Here is a 22,314-nt window from a genome sequence, read left to right as displayed (position 1 = left end):
GGATTTTCCTTGGGGCAGTTGTGATCCTGCACGGCAGGAGGACGCAGCCCGGGTTAGCCTCCAATCTGCGCAGGGGGGAGCTCGGCTTGGGGCCATAGAGCTTTCCAGGGCGATTTGCATCAGGCAGAGACACTGGGCAGAGTTTGTGGCTGTCTGCGTTCTGCGCTCAGCTGCTAATACTCACAGTCCCACAAGAGGCTCCGGCCTGGCATGGTGACACTTTCACCACTTAGTCTCTAGCCGAGGGCAATCGATAATCCACTCAGCCCTACTAAGCAGTTTGATAGCTAGGCCAGTGCTGAATCCACTTCCTCTTGGGGGAAGGGAAAACTCTCACTCAGAGCACTCCCATACCTCGGAGCCGGAAATCGGTTTACATCTTTCCCTGCTCTGCAGAGGAAGCTGGTAACCCCCTTGCCTAGGAGACCTACCCTAAAGGCTTTAAAACATGAATAAAAAGATGAAAAGAACAATCGACAGCTTCTATGCAGAAAAAGAGCAGGTCAGCAAACCTGAAGAGACCTCAAACAGCAAAAATGCATCAGACTGTCCTCCTTACATAATGCTCTCATAGAAGAGGCCATTAAAAGTCTCAAAAGAGAGTTAGAAGATAAATGGGGAAAGGAAAGAGAAGCCTTACAAGAGAGCAACAACTTCCTGAAATACGAATTGGAAAAAATAAAGAATTCACTACAAAGTAGGATTTGTGATTTGGAAAAGACAAAGAACTCGCAAGAAAGTAGGATCTGTGAATTGGAAAGAAAATAATTCACTAAAAAAAAAATTAGTGAAATGGAAAAAATTCCTACAGACCAAAAACAATACATTCAAAAACTCAATTGGACATATACAGAAAGAAGTAAAAAGCTAATGAAGAAAATAATTCTTTAAAAATTAGAACTGAACAAATTGAAACTAATGATGCATTGAGACAGCAAGAATCAGTCAAGCAAAACCAAAAAATGACAAACTGAAAAACATGAATTATCTACTTGCAAAATGACAGACTTGGAAAATAGATCTAGGAGAGATAATCTGAGGATTATTGGACTTTCCGAAAACTATGATGAAAAAAGAGCCTAGATACTATTTTACAAGAAATCATCAAAGAGAACTGCCCAGATGTAATAGAATCAGAAGGTAAAATAGGCATTGAAAGAATTCATCGAACACCTTCTGAAAGAAACCCTAAAATAAAACCCCAAGGAATATTGTGGCAAAATTTCAGAACTATCAGATTAAGGAAAAATTTTACAAGCAGCCAAAAAACCATTTAAAAACGAGGTGCCACAATAAGGATCACCCAAGATCTGGCTGCCTCTACATTAAAGGAAAGAAGGGCCTGGAATATGATATTCCGAAAGGCACAAGAACTTGGGATGCAGCCAAGAATAAACTACCCAGCTAAGCTGAGCATTTTCTTCCAGGGAAGAAGATGGACGTTTAATGAAACAAATGAATTCCATTTGTTTCTGAAGAAAACACCAGAACTAAACAAAAAATTTGATCTCCAAGAATAGAACTCAAGAGATGCAGAAAAGGTAAAATAACTCTTGAGAATTGTATTTCTGTTGTGGATATACAAAAAATACATGTAAAATTTGATAGTACTGATATAACATAAAAAGGGAAGTAGATATGGAAAAGGGATGATGGCAGAATAAGGTGGGAAGGAGGGATAAAAAGAGGGAAACCACATCCCACAAAGAGGCTAAGGAAACTTATCATATCTGAGGGAATTTAGAGAGGGGGAGGAACATTGTGTGAATCTTACTCTCATCAGAGTTGGCTCAAAGGAAAAATAATTGACATTTGTTTTAGAGAAAATTCTCTCTCGCCTCATTAAAAACGGGGAGAGGAAAAGGGAAAAGAAAAGAGTAATAAGGAAGGAAGGGGAAAGACTCAAAGGGGGGGGGAGGGATTATAAAGAGGATAAGTATCGTGATACAAGAGGGGTACATAAGTTTAAAAGGGGAAAGAGGGTTGGGGAGGCAAGAATAAGTAAAGCACAATCTGGGGTTATTAGGATGGCAGGAAATACAGATTTAGTAATTCTAACTCGTCAAATGTGAATGGGATGAACTCCCCATAAAGAGGAGGCAGATAGCAGACTGGATCAAGAGTCAGAACCCTACAATATGTTGTTTACAAGAAACACATTTAAAGCAGGGGGAACATATAGAGTAAAGGTAAAAGGCTGGAGCAAAATCTATTATGCTTCAGGTGAAGTCACAAAGTTAGGTAGCCATCCTTATCTCAGATCAAGCAAAGTAAAAATTGATCTAATTAAAAGAGATAAGGAAGGAAACTACATCCTGCTAAAGGGTAGCATAAACAACGAAGCAATATCAATATTAAACATATATGCACCAAGTGGTATGGCACTCAGCTTCCTAAAGGAGAAGTTAAGAGAGTTGCAAGAAGAAATAGACAACAAAACTGTAATAGTAGGAGATCTCAACCTTGCACCTCAGAATTAGACAAATCAAACCACAAAACAAATAAGAAAGAAATTAAAGAAGTAAATATAATATTAGAAAAATTAGGTATGTTGGATCTTTGGAGAAAATTGAATGGAGATAGAAGAGAATATACTTTCTTCTCAGCAGTTCATGGAACCTATTCAAAAATTGACCATATATTAGGACATAAAGACCTCAAAATTAAATGCAAGAAAGCAGAAATAGTAAATGCTTTCTTTTCAGATCATGATGCAATAAAACTACATTCAACAAAAAGTTAGGGGGAAATAGACCAAAAAGTAATTGGAAACTAAACAATCTCATCTTAAAGAATGATTGGGTGAAGCAGCAAATTATAGATACAATTAATAATTTCACTCAAGATAATGACAATGATGAGACATCATACCAAAATTTGTGGGATGCAGCCAAAGCGGTAATAAGAGGGAATTTTATATCCTTAGAGGCTTACTTGAATAAAACAGAGAAAGAAAAGATTAATGAATTGGGCTTGCAACTAAAAAAACTAAAAAAAGACCAAATTAAAAACCCCCAATCAAATACTAAATTGGAAATTCTAAAATTAAAAGGAGAAATTAAAAATATTGAAAGTAAAAAACTATTGAACTAATTAATAAAACTAAGAGTTGGTTCTATGAAAAAGCCAATAAAATAGATAAGCCTTTAGTAAATCTGATTAGAAAAAGGAGGGAGGAAAATGAAATTAGTAGTCTTAAAAATGAAAAGGGAGAACTTTCCACCAATGAAGAGGAAATTAGAGAAATAATAAGGAGTTATTTTGCTCAACTTTATGCCAATAAATTTGATAACCTAAGTGAAATGGATGACTACCTCCAAAAATACAGACTTCCCAGACTAACAGAGGAAGAAGTAAATTGCTTGAATAGTCCCATTTCAGAAAAAGAAATAGAACAGGCAATTAAACAACTCCCTAAGAAAAAATCCCCAGGACCAGATGGATTTACATGTGAATTTTACCAAACATTTAAAGAACAATTGGCCCAATGCTATATAAATTATTTGATAAAATAGGGAATGAAGGAGTCCTACCAAATTCTTCTATGACACAGACATGGTACTGATACCTAAACCAGGTAGGCTGAAAACAGCAGAAAGAAAATTATAGACCAATCTCCCTAATGAATATTGATGCTAAAATCTTAAATAAGATATTAGCAAAAAGACTACAGAAAATCATCTCCAAGATAATACACTATGATCAAGTAGGATTTATACCAGGAATGCAGGGCTGGTTCAATATTAGGAAAACTATCAATATAATTGGCCATGTCAATAACCAAATTAACAAAACCATATGATCATCTCAATAGATGCAGAAAAAGCATTTGATAAAATCCAACATCCATTCCTATTAAAAACACTTGAGAGTATAGGAATAAATGGACTTTTCCTTAAAATAATCAGCAGCATCTATTTAAAACCATCAGTAAGCATCATATGTAATGGAGACAAACTGCAACCATTCCCAATAAGATCTGGAGGAAACAAGGTTGCCCACTATCACCGTTACTATTTAATATTGTATTAGAAACGCTAGCTATAGCAATAAGAGCTGAGAAAGAGATTAAAGGAATAAGAATAGGCAATGAGGAAGCCAAATTATCACCTCTTGCTGATGACATGATGGTATACTTAGAGAACCCCAGAGATTCTGCTAAAAGTTATTAGAAATAATCCACAACTTTAGCAAAGTTGCTGGTTATAAATAAACCCACATAAGTCATCAGCATTCTTATATATCACTAACAAAATCCAACAGTCAGAGTTACAAAGAGAAATTCCATTTAAAGTAACTACTGATAATATAAAATATTTAGGAATCTATCTGCCAAGGGAAAATCAGAAACTTTATGAGCAAAATTACAGACCACTTTTCACACAAATTAAGTCTGATCTAACCAATTGAAAATATTAAATGCTCTTGGATAGGGCGAGCAAATATAATAAAGATGACAATATTACCTAAACTAATCTATTTATTTAGCGCTATACCAATCAGACTCCCAAAAACTATTTTAATGACCTAGAAAAATAACAACAAAGTTCATATGGAAAACAAAAGGTCCAGAATTTCAAGGGAATTAATAAAAAAAATCAAATGATGGTGGCTTAGCTGTACCAGATCTAAAACTATACTATAGAGCAGCAGTTACCAAAACTATTTGGTATTGGCTAAGGAATAGATTAGTTGATCAGTGGAATAGATTAGGTTCAAGGATAAAACAGTCAACAAATATAGCAACCTAGTCTTTGACAAACCCAAAGATCCCAGCTTTGGGATAAGAACTTACTGTTTGATAAAAATTGCTGGGAAAATTGGAAACTAATATGGCAGAAACTAGGCATTGATCCATACTTAACGCCGTACACCAAGATAAGGTCAAAATGGGTTCATGACCTAGGCATAAAGAATGAAATTATTAATAAATTAGAGGAACATAGGATAGTTTACCTCTCAGACCTGTGGAAGGGAAGTTTTTATGACCAAAGCAGAACTAGAGATCATTACTGATCACAAAATAGAAAATTTCGATTATACCAAACTGAAAAGTTTTTGCACAAACAAAACTAATGCAGACAAGATTAGAAGGGAAGCAATAAACTGGGAAAATATTTTTACAGTCAAAGGTTCTGATAAAGGCCTCATTTCCAAAATATATAGAGAATTAACTCTAATTTATAAAAAATCAAGCCATTCTCCAATTGAAAAATGGTCAAAGGATATGAACAGACAATTCTCAGATGAAGAAATTGAAACTATTTCTAGTCATATGAAAAGATGCTCCAAGTCATTATTAATCAGAGAAATGCAAATTAAGACAACTCTAAGATACCACTACACACCTGTCAGATTGGCTAAGATGACAGGAAAATAATGATGATTGTTGGAGGGGATGTTGGAAAACTGGGACATTGATTCATTGTTGGTGGAGTTGTGAACGAATCCAACCATTTTGGAGAGTAGTTTGGAACTATGCTCAAAAAGTTATCAAACTGTGCATATCCTTTGATCCAGCAGTGTTACTACTGGGATTATATCCCAAAGAGATTATAAAGAAGGGAAAGGGACCTGTATGTGCACGAATGTTTGTGGCAGCCCTTTTGTAGTGGCTAGAAACTGAAACTGAATGGATGTCCATCAGTTGGAGAATGGCTGAATAAATTGTGGTATATGAAAATTATGGAATATTACTGTTCTGTAAGAAATGACCAACAGGATGATTTCAGAAAGGCCTGAGAGACTTACACGAACTGATGCTAAGTGAAATGAGCAGGACCAGGAGATCATTATATACTCAACAACAATACTAGATGATGACCAGTCCTGATGGATCAGGCCATCCTCAGCAACGAGATCAACCAAATCATTTCTAATGGAGCAGTAATGAACTGAACTAGCTATACCCAGAAAAAGAACTCTGGAGATGACTAAAACCATTACATTGAATTCCCAGTCCCTATATTTATGCACACCTGCATCTTTGATTTCCTTCACAAGCTAATTGTACAATAATTCAGAGTCTGATTCTTTTTGTACAGCAAAATAATGTTTTGGTCATGTATACTTATTGTGTATCTAAGTTATATTTTAATATATTTAACATCTACTGGTCATCCTGCCATTTAGGGAGGGTGGGGGTAAGAGGTGAAAAATTGGAACAAGAGGTTTGGCAATTGTTAATGCTGTAAAGTTACCCATGTATATATCCTGTAAATTAAAGGCTATTAAATAAAAAAAAAAAAAAAAAAAAAAAAAAAACAAATAGATTCTTAAAGTAATTCAATAAATTTAAAACAGCATATAGATGACTGCTTTCATCTCTAAGTTTACTGCCTTCAGGTTTTCTTTTCTTCAATACAAATGCAATATTTCTGAGAATTCAATCACTTAATTAATAACTATTTATTAATTACACTGTGTTAGGCACTGTAAATGTTAGGGATGCAAAGAGGCAAAAGACAGTTCCTCCCCTGAAGGAGCTTACAATCAAATGAGAGAGACAATCAACAAACAAATATTTAAAAAACAACAAGCTGTACATAGGATAAATAGGGAATAATTAACATAGGAAATCCATTAGAAGTAAGAAAAGTGAAGAAAGTCTTGCAAAATATGTGACTTTGGTTGAAACTAAAAGGAAGCCACGAAAGTCAGTAGGTGGAGATGAGGAAGAAGAGCATCAAGACATGGATAACAATCAGATAAAAAGTCCAGGACCAAGAAATAAGAGTATCTTTTCATGGAACAACCAGGAAGTTACTTTCATTGGATGAAAGAGTATTTTAAAGGGAATAAGATATAAGAATACTAGAAAGTTAGAAGGGTGCTAGTTTACAAAAAAACTTTGAATGTCAAGTTGAAAATTTAAAAAATAATTAATCTTGGAAGTAATAGGAACCACTCGGGTATCTTGACTAAGAATTAAAATGGTCAGACCTGTGTTTTAGAAAATATCACTTTAATGATTGAATAAAGGATTCATTGTAGTGGAGGGAGATTGGCAGACTTAAAAGTCTATTGAAATAATCTAAATGTGAAGTTATGAGTGGTGACACTATCATAGCTGAGAAGGAGGAATATTCAAGAGTTTTCACTAAAAGTAAAATCCATAAGAAGATATTGAATGGGAGATAGTGAGGAACTGAGTAATGAATCCCATGAGCTACCTATGGCTAGAGGGCATGATATGTATGAGGATCCATTAAAAGGGACTGAAGGATGGGCAGATGTAAGAGAGGATTCAATGAAAAGTGATTTCCTGAAAACCTATAGAGAATAGCATCTTGAGGAAAGAGAGTAATCAATAATTCCCAAAACTGCAGAGATCAAGAAGAATGAGAGTTGAGAAATTATCATTGAGCTGGCCAACTAAGAAATCCCTGGTAACTTTGAATAGAGAAGTTTCAACAGAATGATAAGATTGTAAGTGAAATTGTAAGAGATTAAAAGTGAGAGGAAAAAAAATTAAAAAGGGAAAAAAAGAGTGAGGAAAAAAAAAGGCTACACCTTCCATTGATAGTCCTTTTAACTTGACCAGCCAAAATGGTCAGAAGAGGCAAATAATAATTTTCAATAATTGATCAAGTGAAGGTTTTTTGTTTTGTTTTTTGTATGTTTTTTTTTCAAAATAGAATAGTAGATATATTTACAGGTAGTAAATAATGAACCAATAGACATGTTGATATTTAAAATAAGTGGTAGCATAAAGAATTACAGAAGGAGCATTTTGTAGAGCAGGCAAAACAGTTAGCCTTGGTAAAGACTAAGCCCATGTCATCATGTACAGCAGTAGATAGTGGCAGAAGGCAAATCAATGCTATAAGATTGGGAAAATAGGTATTAGGGATTTCATAGAGAATGACCCTATTTTTTTTCTGTAAAATATGAGGTGAACTTCTCAGTTAAGAGGGTATGGAGAAGGGGAAGCCATGGAACTTTAAGGAGAGATGAAAAGGTTTGAAAGAGCTGCTATGGAGATTAAGATAGTGAGTTGATAAATCAGGGATAGAAAGATTTCTTTATAGCTTGAAGTTGTGTAAGATAAATTGAAGTTGTATAATATAAATTTTAGTGGACCTGGTCTAAAAAAATTTCCTTTTTATTACTTTTGTTCAGAACTATAAGATTGAAAAGTTGGAGTGGTCTGAGGCTGACACTTGGCAAGACTTAACTCATGAAATAATAAAAGGAAGAATGATTCAAAATAGCAGGATAGCACAAAATTATATTGGTTCATCAAAGGCCAAGATATAGAAAAGAGGAGAGTATATCTAAAGCATAGGATTTATCCTGACAAAAAATTGTGAGGTCAAGGGATCAAAGGTTTTAGTGCAGATGAGGAATAGGTTATACAGAAGAAATCAAAAGAAGAGGTGAAAAGTCAATAGATTTTGATTGGATGGGTAGATTTCAAAATTTTTGAGGATATATTCATGAGTGATAGCAACATCAAAGTTGTTATCAACTTACTGTGTGACTAAAAGAGACTGCAAGAATTGATTGTGTGGAGGAGTAGTCAGGGTATTTGAGGGAGAGCCTATATGTATATTGAATTTTCCTAGTATGAGTTTAGGACTTAGGGAATAAAGAAAAACTCAACCATGTAATAGAAATATTGAGGAAGGAATGATAGTGCCCTGGGGATCTCTAGATGAGTTACCAGGATTGTGATTTTATATATATATATATATATATATATATATATATATATATATATATATATATATACATGAACTTCAAAGGAGGAGAGGTCACTGAATGATGCAGGTAGGAGAAAAACCTGGAAGTGGCAATAGGGAGTTTTAAAATTCTCCCACATTAAAGAGTGAGCTAAAGGAAAAATATAAAATTTAAATCAGTACTAGAAAGGATTGCTAGAGAGGATGTTCCATTAAAGGAAAGTGAATTTAAATAATAGCTAGTAGATGGAAATGGTAGAGAAAAAGATTTAGGAAGAAGAAAAGTGGGTTGCCCATGGAATAGTCATTGCATAAAGCTTTGTGAAAGACTAGGATAACATTTGGTTGAATCCTTGGGGTGGAAGGGTTGAAGGTATTGGGAATAAGAAATTAAGTAATGGGTTTTGCTAGGGAATGGGCTTTGAGAAATGAACTCTAGAAGTTCAGAATCAATGAAATTTGAAGAGTATGAAGAAGTGTGAGAATTTGAATCACTGAGCAGAGGATACTTCTCTCCCCAAAAGTGACTAAAGATTGTGGAAAAGTATAGTATGTAGTAGGAAAGTATAGTATGAGATGGGAGGCAGATGGTCAGATGATGAGATAGGATAGCTTATTTACTATTTGTCTTTCCTATGAAAAGTAGCAGTTCATAAAAAGCATAGCAAAAGATGGAAGCTAAGTCTATATTTTAGGAGAAAATTTTTAAAGTTTAGCATTTAAGCTAAAGAACTATCTAAGAAATATTTTTCAGTTCTTTTAGTGTTTTATGCACATAAACACATCAATCAGGTTGTCCACTTGTTAATCATAATGCCCAACACATAGTCTTTGCCCTATAATTAGGGCCTTTGTGACATCATTGAAGACTTTTTATGTATACATATAATTGACAACCATCTAAACAAGACAAATCAGAATCCATGATGGGTACCAAAAATGTAGAAAGATAAAAATTGCAGAATAAATGGATCATCCGTTCAATGTGATATTGGAATCACCTTGCTTCTAAAAATTGGATGTGTTAGAAACGGCTTCATAGAAGAGGAAAGCACTGTATCCTTGGGAATTGAGATTGGCAGAGGAATCTTAACAGAGTAACCTGCATAGATTCCTGGTGTCAGGCATGAATCAATGAGGTCACTGGTTCAGAGTCAGAAGAACAAGGCCCTTTTCAGTTGTGTAATTTCAGAGCAAAATGCTCAAATCAATACCTGCTTCCAGTTAGTGACATTGCATGGATTTTATAATGTAACTAGGGTACTGATTATTTTTGGTATGTGATAATATTTAAAAGATAAAACTTGGGTCCAATGATCTATAAATCAGAACACAGCTAAAGCACTTAGTTTTAAATTGTTCCAGGATATGTTAAGAATAATGGAAACTAAAACTTGGTCTACATACAAAAAAGTGAAGATAACTGGAAATGCACATAGGTAGATTAGAGCTTATTTATTAAAAACTTATTACATTCCAGGAAAGAATATAATAAGCTTTTAATAAATAAGTTCTTTACATAAAAATAGAGTCAAACCAGAATGGATTTGCCCTCAAGAAACTTACTTTGTAATTAGGAAAAGCAACACCAAGTAGAAAGTAAAGACTGAGGAAGAATGGGTATGTTCAGTGGTATGGAGATAGTCAGAAAGTGACATGGGTGTCAGGTTCTGGGAATAATAAAATGAATGTTCAGCAATTACAGCCAGAATCAGAGCAAATTCTAGGACTCTGTAATGGGAGAAATGTGGAGGGTGACCTAAGAACAATTGATATGGTGTGGAGATACTCAGGATTTAGTTTGGAGGACTGATTCTGGTCAATACGAAGTGGAAAATGAATTTTCAGAGCTGAAGTTATCCCAAAACGTTTTCTTTTCCTATTATAATAGGATCACAATTGTTGCAGATTGTTTTTTCTTCCTTGCCCTGTGATTTTTTTTCATATTTGTTTTTATTATTATTCCATTTCTTTTTTCTCCCTCCTTCCTTCCCTTCCATCTCCTCCTTCTTCTTTGTATTTCTACAAAGTCTTGTTACTGAAAGAACATAGAGGTGGAACAGTAGTTTAAATGCTAGGCTTGAAATCAGAAAGACTTATTTCCCTAAGTTCAAATCTGACTTCAGATACTTACTAATTGTGTAATTGGGCAAGTCAACTTAATTCTCTTTGCTTCAGTTTTCCCTCAGTAGAATGAGTATTAGAAGGAAATATCATATTACTCCATATCTTCGCCATGAAAAGTTCGTGTCACAAAGAGTCAGGCATGACTGAAAAATGATTGACCAAAAACCTAAGTAAATACCTTTAGTAATTTAATAATAACTAGAAATTTAATAAACAACCCACAGGTAAGAGGAACAGGATAAAAGCTAAACTATTGCTTCAGTGTTGGGCAATTGACAAGTTCCCTCAAATTTTTGTTATGTGAGATTTTCTGGTGACCTAAATAAGGATGTAAGTGAGAACTTAGATAAATATGTTGTCCTTGAAATGTTCTTTCCTTTTACTGTTATCTCCTACTGGAAGAAGCAGGTTTTCTCTTCTGTTATTGACATTTTATAGGCACTGCAAGGCTAAAATATTAATTAAATATATTAACTCTTCCAAAATTAAAAATCCGATTAAGAATCTTCATTGCCCCATGCTCTTACCTACTACTTTTTAAAAAATTGGATTATAAGTATTTGTATATGATTTCCTCCCCCACATGGATTCATAGCTTTTTAAAGACAAAGAATAGGTCTTATCCAAATCTGAATATACCGCAGAACTGTACAAAATGCCTTATATTATTGAATGGCAATAATATCTTATATTTCAAAAATATTTTTGTAAAACTATTTTATTCATGAAGCTTCAATTTATTCTTGCAATATTATTAAGTGGAAATAGCAAATATTCTTAGTCACATGAAACAATTCACTTTATAGTTATGTCTTTACAGGTATAGTTATGATTGTGTGACCTTGGACAAGTCACTTAACCCCTGAATTCCTTATTTCCAAAATAATAATATTAGCTAACATTTATAAAGTAATTTAAGGTTTGTAAAACACTTCACATTTAATACTTAGAACAATCCTGGGAGATGGTTTTATTATTATTATTATCTCATTTTACAGATTAAAAAAAAAAAAAAAAACAGAGAAGTAAAATGACTTGCCCAGAATTCAAACCAGGGCCTTCCTGACTCTCAGTTCACAAATTTATGTATAGTATCACGTAAATGTCCTAATATTGTTTTTTTTTATTTAATAGCCTTTTATTTACAGGATATATACATGGGTAACTTTACAGCATTAACAATTGCCAAACCTCTTGTTCCAATTTTTCACCTCTTACCCCCTCCTCACCCCCTCCCCTAGATGGCAGGATGACCAGTAGATGTTAAATATATTAAAATATAAATTAGATACACAATAAGTATACATGACCAAAACGTTATTTTGCTGTACAAAAAGAATCAGACTCTGAAATATTGTACAATTAGCTTGTGAAGGAAATCAAAAATGCAGGTGTGCATAAATATAGGAATTGGGAATTCAATGTAATGGTTTTTAGTCATCTCCCAGAGTTCTTTTTCTGGGCATAGCTAGTTCAGTTCATTACTGCTCCATTAGAAAAGATTTGGTTGATCTCGTTGCTGAGGATGGCCTGGTCCATCAGAACTGGTCATCATATAGTATTGTTGTTGAAGTATATAATGATCTCCTGGTCCTGCTCATTTCACTCAGCATCAGTTCGTGTAAGTCTCTCCAGGCCTTTCTGAAATTATCCTGTTGGTCATTTCTTACAGAACAGTAATATTCCATAATATTCATATACCACAATTTATTCAGCCATTCTCCAACTGATGAATGTCCTAATATTGTAAGTTACAGAAAATGTTTTCACTGACATTATTAGAGTTCATCTCTCACTAGGATTTCCACACACCAATAAAACCATGAATCCAGTCCTTATCCTACTCCTATCTTATGATGAAACCATGTGATACAGATAATATAAGAAGCCAGGTTTTCAGTTAGGAACTTATAGAGCCAAAATGAAAACTCTTTTTCTTTTCTTTTTTCTTTTTGTTTTCTTTTTTTTCACCAGTCATAACTCAGCTTACATTTTATACTCATATACTAGGTTAGTACCTGGATACCAACCCTTATTAGGAATAAATATAAGTATCCTATGGATATGATTATAGAAGCAACTTAGTATAGTAAATATAGAGCTGGCATCAAAGGCAGGAAAACTTGCATTAAGGTCCTTCAAGTCTAAATTCTAACATACATAAACTGTGTGATCCAGGGTAAGTTGCTGCAGCTTTTAAGACTTCCTACAACTCTGTAAGACAATAAACTGCAGAAAAATTGCTAATATGACTAGGTACAGCAGATTTCTCCATCCAAAATGTCTTTTTACCAATGAAATCATAGATCCAAGCCATTAACATATATATACACACAGGCACATATACAAACATCCAAATCCAATTAATATAACTCAAAAGACTATTCAATTATAATTACTCAAATTAGATAATACATGTGCTTTGAAAATTTTGAAGCATTAACCGAGTTATTATGAGTATGGATTTATGTTGTTTTAGCTTTATGATAGAACCTCATTATTAGAAATTTGATTCTTAATAAAAAAATTTAAATTGTTTACGTAATTCATTCAGTAATAATATGATGATTATCCATAGAGATAACACATTGTATAGTCTACTAGAGCTCCTTGTTCAGGACTTAGGCACTTCCATTAAACACTCAGACTGGGCCAAGGATACTAAAAGAAATAGCAGTTTCTTAAAGGCATATTTTACCTCACACAAGGGAAAGCAGTTAAATGAAGTGAGGGAGAATAATGAGAGAATATAGAACAAGAATATATCAAGATCAGAGCTCCCAGATAGACAAATACACAGGATACACCCATGATGACCATCAGGAAATTCAGAATTATTACTGAATTGATCTTTAATCCAAGATTCATTTATGACAAAGAATTCATAATAATATTGAAGGTACCCTTCACATCTGACACCTCACTTATTCAGGCTATTGTCATTCTCCTTGTTCAGAGCAAGACTTAGCTGAGTTGTCCACATAGCATGGACCAGATTTATGGAAATATGTTACTTGATTTATATAGAGACATTGGATACCTCCATTTCTACCTCCAATGACACAAGTATAGAGTTGTCCATTTTTTAGGAAACTGAATGTTTCCATGAAGGAAAATTGTTGATGGAGGGTAGCAGAGAAGTATGGTAGAGTTTCAGAAGAATCAGTCAGAAGAAGACTGGATCAGAAGAGAGATTTGTTTTAAAACACACACACACACACACACACACACACACACACGCACACAAATGCCTCTAGGCACAAAAAAATCCAAGGTGTTTTTTTTTTTTTTTTTTTATGTTGTTGTTGTTATCTAAGTATGATCCATAATTATTTTTAGTGATTCTTTCTAAGGAAATAGACAATTGGATTGACTGAATTATCTTACTTACTTGAGACTTTTCTTTCTGTAAGTAATGTATAGGAAGCAGAATTGTGGTATTATGTACAGTTCAACAATGTCAACATCTTCCTAAAGAAACATGAAAGATAAGGAAAACATCACAGAATTTTATGTCTTTATTCATTTTCTCATTTAACTAAATGAACAATTATTTATCTCAGTATGGTTTCTGACCATAAGAATGCCTCTTAATCCAATGCTCATTTTGTAGATGAATCACAAATGGGAAAATATTTAAAACATCTGCTAAGTTATGCAAAGGATAAAAGGTCAGATTGAGAAACCCAGGGTCAAAAATTTGTCTTATTCATTAACTAGTTATTTAAACCTGGACAAGTTAGTCTTTGTGAAAGGTGAGTTTTCTTTGAATGCTGAAATTGTGTTTTTCAGTATGAATCTATAGATTCTTTTTTTTGAGAATTGCTATTGTGTTTTTAATTTGGGTAGTCAGGAAAACTTGGAGTTCATTCCATCCAGGTTGTACACTGTTAAAATCTATATACCTCCTTTACTCAATTTGCTCCTGGCTTCCTTTGAATTTCAAAACCATGTCCTTTCTATTGCTGGATTATCCTGAGCATTCCCTTGGTGCTTAAAGTCTCAGCAACCTAAAATAGCCTCTCTCCACAGCCTACTCACCCTGGAATATCCCTCTCCAAGATTTTTTTTGTGTGTGTGTGTATCTATTAATGACAAATTCTTTCTAGAGTCTCTGTTTTATGGGAGGGCTTAAGGTTTATTGTACTTTTATTCTCTGCCTGACTATATATTTGACTTCTGGACTGTAAAATATGCCACCATGCTTTCATCTCTACTCTTCCTGACATTTTAAGCTCCTTTTCTATATTGTCTTTCTCTTTAGAAGGTAAGCTTCTTGAGGGCATGAATTATCTTTCTTCTTTCTTCTACTTATTTCCTCAATACTTAGTATAATACCTGGCACATGGTAAGTGCTTAATTAACATTTATATATGTTTACTGAGTATTGCACTTGAAATGAGGAAGAGCTAGAAGCTCCTCTCAGACACTTAAGTATGTCTGACTCTGGGCAATTCACTTTTCTCAATATCAGGTTCACTTTGACAAAGCATTCCTCAACCGTTTACTTAAAAGAATTGTTTGTACCATCCCTTATCATATAATTCTGAGAAGTTTTTTTTTTTTTCTAAAAATCCTTGGCTTTCTGTTTTTTTTTTCCTCAATTCACTAAGAGGATACAAATTTTCAAACTTAATGGAGAATTCTAAATGGTAATAGATCAATGATTTTTAAATTCCTTAAAAGTATTTTCTTTTTTCTTTAAAGAGTCAGATATCCTCTGAAACTTCCACTCATTTTCTTCTATACAGTTATGCACAAATACAAATTATAAATACATGTATTCATATAAATATATAGTGTATATGAATATATGTACATAATTTATAAAACACATATCAGTGTAAAATATTTCTTAGATCTGTAAGAAGTCATGAATATTATTGCATATGTAAATAATATGCACTATCTACAAAATAAAACTCAAAACAATAATCAACCAACAAGCAACAAAAACAAAAACCTCTAAAGTAGTATAATGCCAGACTCCAGCAGAATTAGATCTAGATCATCTTTTTTAACTGTCTTGAAGCAGGATAAATAAAGCAACTCTTGCCATATTTTCTCAATATTAAGTATTGGAAACAACAGAAATATAGGGAAAGGGGGGAAAGGGCTTATTTTTGGGGGGAGGAAAGGACTTATGTTCAGTTTCCTTTTCTTCTTTGTTTCTCAGTGTGCTTGTACAAGGCAGAGGTCATAAAATGACAGTGTTCAAAATATTAACAACAAGATTTCTGAGGTTTCCAGAGTCTTTATATTAAGGCAAGCCTTGCAGTGTAGAGTTGTACTTTCTGTCTATCTGATATGTATTCAATATCCTGATGCTATTCTTCCTGCCTTGACTTTTTTGTGCCTAGTCTTCATATGCCATGCTCAATTGGAGTAGAAAAGCATGGAATTAAATCTTATGTAAACTTTTTGTCTCAAGAGGTTCATCATACATGACTTTGCTTTTTGAGACTACTTTATTATTAATCAGTTTGTGTAAACATTGAACTTCTCCAATGTCAGGAAATGATTTACACAGAAAAATGAACAGCACAAATAAAATGTAATCGAAGATATACAAATTGGATTACCTATCACTTGAAATTACTTTCTTTATTAGTCAATTTTACATAGTGGAGCTGTAATTCCACATCATTTTTAATACAGTAGGGTGAGTCACCTCTTGCGTACAAATTAACACAATCATTATTGATATTGCTTTAACTATTGGATTGTGCTATTTCTGAATGAAAATCCAATTATTATTCCTCATGAAATAGAGAAATAGACTTTTATTAGGATTCATAAAACAAAGGAATTTAGAAAAGCATTTTGACGTTTCCATTTCCAATGAATAAAGAAGCTCTAGGATTGAAATAATCTTTCAGAAACATGCTACAGCCTTGTAATGCCTTAACACATTTTTTGTTGACAATTGACAATTAAACAAATAAATTCAACAGTTTATTTTAAGCAATCACTTTCCATAATGTTGTTTGACCTTGAGAAATCATTTAACTTCTCATTGTCTTCATAGCCATAGTCAATTCTTTAAGGTTCAATCAACAAAAATCTGTTAATTCCATAATGTCTTCTAGAACAAAATGATATAGTTGCAAAAATAAAAATGAAGAGATGCTTGCCTTCTAAATTTTTTTTCTATAGTAGAAAAGTATATGGATATATGTAAAAATATACAAAATAATTTTGGGGATAGGCTATTTCTTTATAGAAATTTATACACTAACAAATCCATAGGCTGAAAGAAGTTACATGGAGGAAATATTAAAAGAGTAAGGATTTTAAGGTTTACATAATAGTATAAAGTGCCAGTGTTTTATGTTTAATTCACTTACATTGCATTGATCTGCACATGAGCATTCGCTGAAATTAATATGTCTTCTGAATTCTGATCTTATTTAGAGGAAAGAATAATATGTACAGAATTAGAAAAAAATTTCATAACAAAAGCATTGGATAGATGAAGAATTAAAAAACACTTAAGAACTTGATAAATAGAATCAAGCATGATTCCAGAGGACCAAGGCTTAAATTGCTTCTCACATCATGACAGAGGGATGAAGAACTAGATATTTTGAATGAGACATGAATTTTTAGACATGGCAACTGTAGAAATGTGCTTTGCTTGACTAAATGCATTTGTTAAGGAATTTTGTTTTATTTATCCCTCTAGCAGGGGGAGAGGTTGAAGGGGGAAAAAAAGGTAGATGCTATTTGTTTATTTATTATTATTATTATTATTATTATTATTTTTGCTGAGACAATTTAGGGTTAAGTGACATGCCCAGTATCACACAGTTAGGAAGTGTGTCTAAGGCCAAATTTGAACTCAGGTCTCCCTGACTTCAGGGAGATAGAAAGGTGTTCTAGCAGCCCCCTTTTTGTTGTTGTTATTGTTGTTGTTTGTTTGGTTGGTTGGTTGTTTTTTCATTTTTTTTTAAATGTGGAAAATCACTTGGGAATGAGAAATCATGAATAAGTAGATATCTGCATTGGTGAAAGGATTTCCCATACTTAGGAGATTATGGATTAATTTTGCTATTGACTAACAAGGAATGATTAGGATTTAACTACTGGTTTAAAATATAAAATGAACTTTACTTATGTCATCTCAATTGAAATTCTTGGAACAAAGTAATATGATAAAAAATGTCAATGAAAATTAATCTGCCTTTAAATGTCTATTTGAATCTAATTATATGAAGTTTATATTGCAAATGTTTTCTAGACTAAAAATATGTGGTGTACTTTCTTATGGTCTTCTCTTTTATTCTGAGCTTTACAAAAAGCATTAGGTATAAATTGAACTTCCTGTGTTATTAAATTCATTTTTTTTTACTAAAAGGTGGCTAATTCTAAAAAGTCGTCTGCCAATATTTAATATTCATTATAGTAATTATAGAGTTTTTTTTTGTTTGCTAAATCAACAACTACATTGTACTCATTAAGGTACAAATAATATCTATTATGGATATAATTGACTTTGTATCCAGTATAGTACATAAGTTGAGAAGTTTTAATATTAAGGAAAAAAAAACAAAAACAAAGAAAGGTTCAGATTTGACCATTAAAGCATCACTATTAATGTTGAAAAGAACAATTTCAATTGAGAGATTATCATAAGACAAAAGGTAAATGATTGAGTATTGAGAAGAGTAATAATTTAAGACCATTAAGATAGACAGTGTTTTCTATGATTTTCATCAGAAGGGGATTGAGGGAAGGAATCAGAGAGAAAGAGAGATGAAGGGTAGTTAGGAAAGGAAGGAGAGGGAGGGAAAAAGAGAATAACTTTAGAGAATTATGCAATTTAGAGAAGGTTTATTTTTATATTTACATATTTATTTATTTGCTTATTTTAATTTTAGATGAGGAAAATAATAATAGAGAAGCCATAACTTCTTTGATTTATTTTTACCAAGATAAACGGAAAGCTAAAACTTCTTTTCTTTGAGAAGAGCTGTCTTTCTGTATTTGATAAAAGTGAGCTATGAAATATATTAATTCATCTTTTTTCCTTTGGATTTCTCTATTGAAGTATACCATAGAAAAAGAAAGAATTCTTCTATCAGTAGCAGTATTATTAAAAAAAGGAGAAATACATAGCTACTGACAGGAGAAACACATATTAAGTTTCCTGCATTAACCCTAGTAACCTGAAAAAGGGATTCTTGGATCCACAATTTATTGATGCTTTATATAAATCTTTTAATTTCCTTTTCTAATTACACATCATGTTAGTGTTCCTAAGAACAGACTTCCAAAGCAAGTTTAAAAGTTCCCAGGATCTCAAGAATAGTTGAATTTTAAATTTGTTGGTCATTCTTCTACTAGATTTCTTCAATAACATGTCTCTTGGAGAAAAAAGAGAATTCCAACAGAGAATTATCCTTAAATAATCCTCACACCTTTATGCGGGGAAGGATAAGAGGTGTGAATTTTATTATGCTTCTATTAGGGAAGCTAGTTATAAGATGGATAGAGTGGTGATCCTCAAGTCAGGAGTTATACGAGTTCAAATCAGGACACAGACATTTACTAGCTGTGTTACCTTGGTCCAGTCACTGATCTCTGCTTGTCTTAGTTTCCTCATCTATAAAATTAACTGGAGAAGGAAGTGGTAAACCACTTTACTATCTTTACCAAGAAAACTCAAATGGAGTTACAAAAAGTCAAACATGAATAATTTTTTAAAAATTCTTACTATCACCATGGGTGTCTCATGTCAATTGGGAATGGTGAATATTTCTTCAACATCTGACCCCCCCCAACAAGGAGATTAAATATAATGATTTTTTTCATATTTATAGATTCTAGATTGAATCCTTTGCATCTCATATATTTTCTATGGGGAAGAAAGTAAAGATATTCCAATAAAATTTAATAAATATTAAACTCCTACTATATGCCAAATACTGTACTAAGCACTGGGATTGCAATTAATTGGGGGGGGGGGAAGACAGTGCCTGCAGGGGGAAAAATAATACTAGAAAGAAACAGTTAGTGGAAATATATAAGATATCTGGTGCAGAGGCATCTTGTGTCATAGACATAAAACCTGGCAGAGCAGCAAATACAAAAAGGACTGAGCTGAGATTCCATTTTCTGCCCTCTGTAAAAACAGACATCAAGAAGAGTTAGTTACTTCATACTCCATCCAGCCTTCTATTCAAAAGGGAAATAAGAATAAGAGAGGTGGTATCAATCAAGACTGGAGTTATCTGTATAGCGATAGAGTATTCTAATATTTGATAGTCATATTGTGCCTATGTGAGAATTTGTAAGTATGTATCCTATGTTTGGCTAAATCTAGAAGTGATCTGCATCTAATATTTCTTTTAGAGATTTTCAATGAAAAGGGATATATATTAAAAAAATAAAATGATCATTTTGAGAGCCTGTCCCCAGCAGTTACTGTTCCATTTTGTATCCTAAATGCCTGGTATGTAGTAGGCTTTTAATAAATACTTGTTGATTACTTGCTCAGACCTGTAATGTTCGGGCTAGCTTTCTGGAGGATCTCTGGATGGGTGTTGGTCTTTAGATGGAGAATTAATGAAGTCAGGAGAGCCATCATGAGACTGGGCAAAGATGGAGTCTGGAATCTGGAGTCTGAAGTCTTCTCTGTGTCTGTGGCTGAGATACTCTTCTGTGTCTCCTCTGTGTCTGAGACCCTCAGTTTCCAGTCCTCTCAGCCCTTAAATACCTCAGTACAATTATATCACTATAGCAACTGAGCATGTGCCAACAATCACCATTACATCACCATATCACACTAATTGTATGCCAACTAGAGTGATTACATCATTATATCACATTAAGTATATGTTAAACTAGAAAACTATTATCCCATCAATCGCGCTGAGTAGGTGCTTAACTATAAGCACCCTGCTGTCCTTGATTCAAGTATACCTTTCCAGAGTTCAGGCCCTTTACACTGACCCACTTTGAGTGCACATTCCTAGTGCAAGAAAGAACTTGTGCCATTGCTTTCATTAAGAATGTCAAATGATAGTTTAAAAACAGAGTACCCTAGAGATCATTTAGTCCAATTGTTTTATTTTTGTTTTATTTTATTAGAAGAAACTAAAAAGAAAAGGGAATATTTGCCTAAGGTGAGGTAAAGTGAGGTAGTGAGTGACCAAACTAGAATGAATTTTTGTTGTTTAGTTATGTCAGTTGTGCCTGACTCCTTGTAAAGCTATTTGGGATTTTTTTTTTGCAAGATACTTATGTGGTTTGCCATCTCCTTCTCCAGGTTATTTTATAGGTAAGTAAACAAAGGAAAACAGAGCTAAGTGACTTGCCCATTATTACATAACTAGGAAGCACTGGCAACTGAATAAGAACTCAGCTCTTTTTGTCTCTAAGCCTGACATTATATCCACTATGTCATCTAGTTGCATTACTTTAGTGAAATGAAATGTCTTTCATTATAAGCATTCATAAGCTTAAATATAATTGTATTGCAATTGTATAACGCAATTATTTTTTTCAAAATGAAGAAAAACATGTTGTCATATGTTTTAAACTGTTCTTGAAAAAATTCATCTGATAAATATATTTTTCTTCATTCCTTGTGTAAATTCTAACTTTTTTTTTTTTTAAGAAAAGAAATGAAAATTAAGACTAGCTGCAGGTCTCTTTGTAGTGGCTAGAAACTGGAAATTGAGTGGATTCCCATAGAATGGAAAATGGCTGAATAAATTATGGTATATGAATGTTATGGAATATTTATTGTTCTGTAAGAAATGACCAGCAGGATGATTTCAGAAAGGCTTGAAGAGACTTACATGAACTGATGCTGAATGAAACGAGCAGGACCAGGAAATCATTATATGCTTCAACAACAATACTATATGATGATCATTTCTGATGAACATGGCTCTCTTCAACAATGAGATGAACCAAATCAGTTCCATTTGTTCAATAATGAATAGAAACAGTTACACAGCGAGAGAACTCTGGGAAATGAGTGTGAACAACTACATAACATTTCCAATACCTCTGTTTTTGTCTGCTTGCATTTTTGATTTCCTTCTCAGGTTAATTTTACATTATTTCTAAGTCTGATTCTTCTTGTGCAGCAAAATAACTATGGATATGTATACATATATTGTATTTAACATATACTTTAGCATATTTAACATGTATTGGTTTACCTGCCATCTTTGGGAGAGAGTGGGGGGAAGGAGACAAAAAGTTGGAACAGAAGATTTTGTAAGGGTCAATGCTGAAAAATTATCCATGCATATATCTTGTAAATAAAAAGCTATAAAAAAAAACAAAACAAAAAAGACTAACTGCAGGTCTTTTGTTTATTCATAGTTATTATTACTAGGTAACATTTCATTTCATGCTAAGCTAAATCACTGAACACAACTACAATGTTCATGTTGTTGAAGACTAATCTAATTTTTGCTTTTTTTAAAATTAATGCTACAGATTAGTTTTGAATTACCAATTTGAGGAGGAACAAAATTGTTGTTTC

General features: G+C 33.1%; 1 long non-coding RNA gene across 1 annotated transcript; it reads right to left on the bottom strand.

Moving 5' to 3' along the window:
* Positions 1-10,837: 10,837 nt before the first annotated feature.
* LOC116423684 lies at positions 10,838-20,471 on the bottom strand. The gene is made up of 3 exons (XR_004234193.1): positions 20,313-20,471; positions 14,203-14,282; positions 10,838-10,954 (listed from the first exon to the last, which is right to left on the bottom strand). It is a non-coding gene; the product is annotated as an uncharacterized LOC116423684 (long non-coding RNA).
* Between the last annotated feature and the right edge of the window lie 1,843 nt (positions 20,472-22,314).

The sequence above is a fragment of the Sarcophilus harrisii genome, chromosome 4 (genome assembly GCF_902635505.1).
Source record: "Sarcophilus harrisii chromosome 4, mSarHar1.11, whole genome shotgun sequence".
In the NCBI taxonomy this organism is placed as follows: Eukaryota; Metazoa; Chordata; class Mammalia; order Dasyuromorphia; family Dasyuridae; genus Sarcophilus; species Sarcophilus harrisii.
This window is presented reverse-complemented; position numbering and strand designations above follow the sequence as displayed.